This window comes from Vombatus ursinus, unplaced genomic scaffold (assembly GCF_900497805.2).
Source record: "Vombatus ursinus unplaced genomic scaffold, bare-nosed wombat genome assembly UNPS02014791.1, whole genome shotgun sequence".
NCBI lineage: Eukaryota > Metazoa > Chordata > Mammalia > Diprotodontia > Vombatidae > Vombatus > Vombatus ursinus.
Window position 1 is genome coordinate 13,000,813 of NW_020954569.1, and position 7,617 is coordinate 13,008,429.

General features: G+C 33.6%; 1 pseudogene; it reads right to left on the minus strand.

Annotated features, from left to right (window-relative positions):
- Positions 1 to 7,174, minus strand: part of LOC114048105 — a 62,819-nt pseudogene extending 55,645 nt beyond the window's left edge.
- Positions 7,175 to 7,617: the final 443 nt, after the last annotated feature.

Sequence of the window (7,617 nt, forward strand, 5' to 3'; positions counted from 1 at the left end):
TAGATAGATAGATAGATAGATAGATAGATAGATAGATAGATAGATAGGTAGATGGTATTTTCAAGTTTAAATAGCATACAAAAATGAGATATAGTAGGGATGTTGGAACAAATGAGTTGAAGCTTGTTTTCTTGCTACTGTTTCACCCCCAGTTTATAGACTCAATCCTTTCTCTGTCTTCTCATAACTCCTCCCTGTTTCTATTTACTCATTGATTTTCATGTATTTCTATACTTAAATAAAGTCTCTGTGTGCATGAGTATGTATTTAATTTTCCTTTTTCTGAGTTTACCTAAGACATAAAGACATTCCTTTTCCTTCTCATACCTTTGTCTTTTTATATTCTTCTGTTGTTCAATAACCATGAGGAACAGTAAGTCTCTCATATTTTTCCCTTCTGTTTTTTTTTCTTTTCTCTCCCTTTTACTTTCTTAATTCAACAATAGTAGAACAAAATTTTTACAGAGGTTATAGATTTTTTTTCTCTTTTGCTTCTGGTCCCTGAAGACAGTGGAGTTTCGAAGGGACTGAGGTCTCTTTTCATCCATTAGGAGGCAAGCACTTGGTCATCACTTAGCAACAGCAGTTTTTATTTTGAGAATTCTACCCAGTTTTGTTTTCTCAACAGGAATGTCTGAAAGTCCCCTATTCAAATAGAAATCCCTCTTTCTTTTTCTGTATTTAGATCTGCATCAGAGCAATTCTCTGATAGTTTTATTTCAATACTAGGATGAAATGAGATACTCATGGGTTATTAAGCAGTTACATAAATCTTACATGATCCTATATTTTTTTGGATGGTGGGGCTAGGTCAATGTAATATCTTTTTCTTCCATTCCAGAGTGAGAAAATGTCATATTACAGTTAAGTAGTGCCTTGACTATGGTCTGGAACTGTTGATCTGTAGTCCTTGGGTTGGAGACTTCCTAGGTTCATAGTCTGCTTCTGGTTTGAGGAATTCCAAGCCTGGCATCAGAACGTGAGATAGAAGGGATGTTATCAGGAAGTTCCACCCTCTGCCTGAGTTAACAATTTTTACCATTTCTTTTGATATTACCCTAGAATTTGATGACAATAGTTTTTTCCATTTCCCTTGTGCCGTCACCAACTAGAGATCCTTAAATTCAAATCTTGGCTCTAAAGCTGTCTAAATCAGATAGTTTTGGTTTCAGAGTAGTATCCTGGGGCATCCTTAGACCCCCATCAGGTTAGTGTTGGCCTATTTCCTTATTCAATCAAATACTCTGTCCTCACCTCTTTCCTTATACAATCACCTATTTGGAGTGGCTTTAAGATTTATACTTTGAAATAGCTTCTACTAGATATGTTGCTGGTTTCAGAGATTTCCTATGGTATCCCCACTGAAGTTGGTCTGATCTTCTGCAATCTACCAGGAGGCTTCAGCTTCTGGAACATTCCTTGTTTCAAGTTTTTGCTCCTGAGAGATGAACACAATGATGCTTTTCTTAGATTTTGCTTCATGTAACACTTTATCTTCAATAGCTTTTCCTCAGGGGAGCTGAGTTTGCTTAGAAAATTTTATATTTCCATTTTAATCAGAAGCTCTTCAAATAATAATTAATTTTATCAACTGGTTTCATTAAATTTTAAAAATATTGAAGCACTTTTACTTTCCTTTAAAAGATATCAGTGAGACACATCTATGGTCTTTTACTATGGACTCTGGTGTGAGGGCCTGCCAAGTCATTTTCAGGGTAGCTCATCCCATAACACTCTATATTGCTTGTATGTACCTATATATTTAAATTCTGTCTCTTTAAAATATGCTCTTTGAGATCATGGACTCTATTTTTTGGTTGTACTTATTCTTGCCTTTCTGTTCTTGCTACAATGCTTGACACATGATAAGCAATTAATAAATGATTACTGACTTGATTTTTATAATGTCATAGAACTACCTGTCATAAGCATGTATCAAATAGCTGGTCGGCAACCAAAGAAAAGAGAAAGAAAGAACAGAAATTTTTGGACTTTTAGTTTGCAACAAAATGAACAATGTGCTATTATCTCTGCTAGTGCTTAATATCAATCAACAAATATTTATTATACACCTACTCTGTGCCAGGCACTATGCAAAAAAAAAACAAAAACAAAAACAAAAAACCTACTACTTTTAAGAGCTCATAATTGAATGGGGGAGACAATATGCAAATAAATATATACAGAGAAATATATTTGCAAGATAAATAGAAGATACTTAACAGATGGACGGCAGTGGAAGTATGAGGGTTTTGGAAAGGCTTTCCATAAAAGATGGGAATTCAGCTGGGATTAAAGAAAAGCAAGGAGGCCAGTAATTGGAACAATGAAGGGAAAGCTTGCCAGGTACAGAGAACAGCCTGAGAAAATACCTGTAGTGAAGGGATGGGGTCTCTTATTTTTGAAATGTACAGTGGACCAGTGTCACTATTTTGAAGAGCATGTAGTACAGATTAATGTGTAAGAAGACTGAAAATGTAGGAGGGTCATAATTTATGAAGGTCTTTGAATGTCAAACAGAACATTTTATATTTGACCCATAGGGTGATGGGGAACCACTGATGGACACTCAGTGACAAAGTAAAACCTCTTTTAATTGTTGAGTGTAAGTACCTGAATGTATTAAAGGGGGAAAGTCTGTCCTTTGATGCTGTTCTTCCAGCCTTGAGGTGTAAAGACAAGTCTCTGAACCCAGTGGATTGGGGGCAGGAGAGAGCTAAAAGGCTTGGTCTCTTGAGCACATAGCCATCTAGGCAAGACAATATCTGTTATGGAAGTGGCTTCTGTTTATATCTTTTTTTCTCTTTGATACATGGCCTTGTGAGATTTTATATGGCAGTTTTTTTTTTTAATATCTCCCTCTTCTGGTGAACTCAAACAGTGGGGCATTGTCTACTGAAGCAGTTGTATTTACAACAGAAATAAAGGAAGAGTCAGAAAAAGAAAGGTCAACAGGGAAAGAGTTGTACACAGAGAAACTACTCACAAGAAAAAAGTCCATTTAACATTGATTGTTCTGTACTCAGGGAGGTAAAATGTAAAAGTGCAACTTTTGCAAATATTCACTGAAGCTTAAAGACTAAAAGACAAGCTTGACAAATTGTAATAATTCTTTATTGCTTAGCATTCCTTGTTCCATATTATTTATATATACACCTATATGTTTATATGTGTGTACACACACACACACACACACACACACACACACATCTTCCACACATACTGGAGGGAACACTTAGGATAGAGTCAAAAATAAACTTGTTACTCAGGAATTCAAGGTGGGGTTGGAATTGGAGTTCTGGGAGCCTTGTTCTCCTGTTGAGGAGATGGATAATTCCATAGCAACAAATCTAGGACAAATCACAAGAGCTGACAAAAGACAAGGATGTGAGAATGTCCCTATGGCCTCAACCTAGTCTGGGTATCTGTCATACTAGACAAAAAAATCATCGCCCCTAAAAATCAAGTTAACCAAAATTGCTGACTGTTTTTCAACATCACAAGTCAATTGAATTGAAATATATTCTTCTTTAAGTTAAATTATTTGAGTAGGTCCTATCTTAGCAGAATTATAGTTGAAAATAATCTCAATATTTCCAAACAATCAATTGAGGGTTTAGCTGAACATTCCTGTTATGGCTGTGACTAAAAGAGGTACAAAGAAAAATGAATTGTGCAAGCTAAATCCAAGAGAGCATTTTTAATCTACTTAAGTTTTACATATGAACAATAGATATGATAATTACAATGAATTCCTATCTATTCATTAACGGAGATCTCTTAGGAGTTTTCCATGACAACACTTCATTAAGCCAGTTGGTTTTAATATTAATGTGTTTAATCAGAAATATGAGAGAATTTCCTATAGGGGGAATTATTCACTTAAATATTTTACTCCTAAATTTTAAAAAATCAAATACAAGATTTCTTTTTAAGGGGTAATTAAATTATTAGAATATCACCTAACTTTCACGGTGTCAGGGGTGGACAATAGGAGAAGAATTTGTCTTGGTTCATTTTTTTTCTCAAATACTTCACTTACATAGCTTTGTTTTTAAAGGTTGGAAGAAAGAAATTTGAATTTTCTTTCATGTAGCTATCGATCAAACTTTTTCTCCCTTGGGAAAGTTGGAATCCCTATTTAATATCTTTTTCTCTCTTTTTTGCATACCATTTATCATATACAAGCTAAACATATTACACTTTCATGATAAATAGGTAAGTTTTTGCTTTCATCCCACATCTTTTTAGAAACATATCTGTCTTAAAATATAAATAATTTTATAGGCAAATGCAAAATAGCTTTAAAAAGCAAAACAATAAAAGTGGTTGCTGCTAGTGACAATCTCTAAATAAGACAAGAAAGAAATAGATGAATTGCAACAACCAGTTATTTTCCTTCTGCTTTCTTGTTTCAAATAAGTTTTCTTTAAAAATATCTTTAGAGCAAACTTTGCACGTTTTATGAGGTCAAACCATGTAAATTTTAAATTACATAAATAAATTACATTTTACTGATTTTTTTGCATTTTCCCACTTAAGATTTGAGATAATAGATATGAAATTAATTAGACCAAATAATGAAAGTCTTATTTGTATATTTATCAATAATTATCTACTTTGTATGTCATTCAGAATTCTTTATGAATCATGTAATTTTTTTCTATAGTTTCTTTTTTCTGTACCATAGGGGAAAACAAATAAAGAATACAGAAATAAAGAAAAAAACTCATTAGCCAATTATTAAACCTTGAAACAATATGCTCAAATTTTTTTTTTGGTGAGGCAATCGGGGGTTAAGTGACTTGACCAGGGTCACGCAGCTAGTAAGTTTCAAGTGTCTGAGGCTGGATTTGAACTCAACCTCCTCACTCCAAGGTTGGAGCTCTATTTTCTGTGCTACCTAGCTGTCGCCATGCTCAAATAATTTTTGGGAATTATTTCTGATTGTTAATCATAAACTTATCTTGGTGCTTTATTTGCACGGGCAATCAAGAGTTGTCTGTCTTTTTAATTTATAAGCATAACATTTACATTTTTATCTTGTAGATGGTACTAGTGGCCAATGTTGGTAGATTCAAGCCATAATTATATAGGCCTTGTACTGACATTCCACTTGGGGGCAAATGACAAATGTTGGAAGTAATATGGGAAAATTGAGACAATAATGTACTGTTAGTGAGTTGTGAACTGATAAACACCATACTTCAGAGCAATTTGGAACATTGTCCAAAGGGCAGTAAAACTGTGCATACATTTTGACTCGACAATACCACTACTAGGTTTGTATCTCAAATAGGTTTAAAAAAAGGAAAAGGACCAATAAGTACAAAAAAAATACATAGCACTTCTTTTAGTGGCAGTAAAGAATTAGAAATTGAGAGAATGCCCATCAATTGAGGAAGGGCTGACCAAGATGTAGTATATAGTTTTGATAGGATACTATTGTAGTATAAGAAATGATGATAAAGATACTTTCAGAAAAAGAAAAAAAAACCTGGAAAGGCTTATTTAAATTGATGCAAAGTGAAATGAGAGAGAACATTGCACAGAGTAACAGCAATATTGTACAATGATCATCTGTGCAACTCTGATCAAGATAATGATCCAAGACAGTTCTATCTCCTTCCAGAGAAAGAACTGATAAATTCTTAATACAGTTCAAAACATACTGTTTTAACTTTATTTTTCATGGTTTTTGTCCATTTTTTTTCTTTTACAACATGACTAATATGAAATTATACTTTGCATGAATGCCTATGTATAACCTATATCAAATTTCCTGCCTTCTCAATGATGGGGGAGGTCAGGAGGGAGGGAGATAATTTGAAACTCAAAATATTTTGAAGAAGAATGTGAACAATTTTACATGTAATTGGAGAAAATAAAATATTGAATATATAAAAGAAAAAGGGATAGGGAGTTTAAAAAAATTAACATCCAGGTTATCTCCTCTGACTTACCTAATCTCCACTTACCGTAGTAAAACCACAGTTAGAAGAGACTTCACAACTACTATGCATAGTCCTCTGGGGTAAAGAAGACTACATCTATTTTCTCATTCTCATGACAATAGTTTAAGCCTTTGAGTATGGTTGCCATAAGATTTTAATTTAATATTGCATATCTTGGGATCAGATCCACTCAGCAACCAAATCAACCACCTTCAACCTACCCTACATCAGCAAGACTTGTACTTCAATCATTGGACAAAGCCATGAACTTAATGTGGATATTACAATCTATATCAAATACTTCTTTCAATAAGTGTTACATACCATTAATGAGTTTATATCACTCTGTTTTCTGTTTGATATGTCTATTCATAGGGTTAACAGAGTTATCTCTGTTATTCCATGTATCAAATAATTTCATATGATCTTAATATGTACAGTGATACTTTTTTGGAGTGGAGGCTTAAGGATCCCTTTTTTCTACCAGTCAAATGCATTTTTTCCTTTAATAAGCAAAACATTATACACATGATGGACTTCCATAAAATTACACCTTACATCTAATTGTGTTATTGTTAAATATGATCTGCTACAGAAGCTTTGAACAGTACAATGATTTGGACACTGGCTATTGAACTAACTGGGAGTGAATAGGTACCATACTCAACTTTCTCCAAATTTAACTATGTCTTTTTCACTTCTAGTGTTATATACAGTAAAAATGCCATTTTCCTGTTAGCATGAAAATAAAGATATACACATTTAATCATCATTCAATTCACTTTTATTCAATGATACAGCAAAGATATATATTCACAATGACTGGTTCTTGGGGTAAAAAGTGATCCCTTGTTTCAAACCTATCCCCTTTCCTTGGTGGGGATGGGGTGGGTACCTACATTCTATGTCATTCACATCGACACAAGGCACACAGTGATCATAGGTAACGCTGACTGCATAATGACATATTTCTTATGTATTTATGTTTTAGGGGAACTTATTCTCTGGGTGTTCTATTTTACTTTTTCATTCAAGATTGCATGTGAGAGCCTTGGGTCATTGTAATTACATAAAAAGAGGAGACTCCTGCTTAAGAAGCATATTTTTTACCCTTATTTTACCATCTGTGCCTTGAAGCTTTGGTTGAAGAAGAGGCTAACCCTGGCTTTACAAACAATGTACATACTTGGGTCCCGTTTTATTTTCATAGCCTTGTGCATGGTCGCCATTAACAAACATATAACTCTATGGGGCAGCATGCCTAATAAAGTAAGTCCTCCTACAAAGCTCAGGAATGCAACAAGTCAGTCAAATTTTTAAAAAGAAATATGTGGAAGGAAGCAATACTCCTCTTATTTTCATCTTGCTTTTAATATTTAATAGAACACATTCAATGCTGATTTTATGTAATGGTAAAAGAGTTGAGATTATTATACATTTATTTTTTTCTGTCATCCTGTCAGAGAAAATTTCAACCTCCTTGTTTGTTACTTCACTCTTTTAACTAAAGAAATAGAAGGGATCATTTGGTGACTGAATAATGTATTTTCTTTTATTTGTATCATAGGATATCATGAGTATGAACCATCCACTAAAAATTAATTCTTCCATGTTAAGCTAGACTAGTACTCTGAGATAAAATATGTTCTATCACTAGGACTAA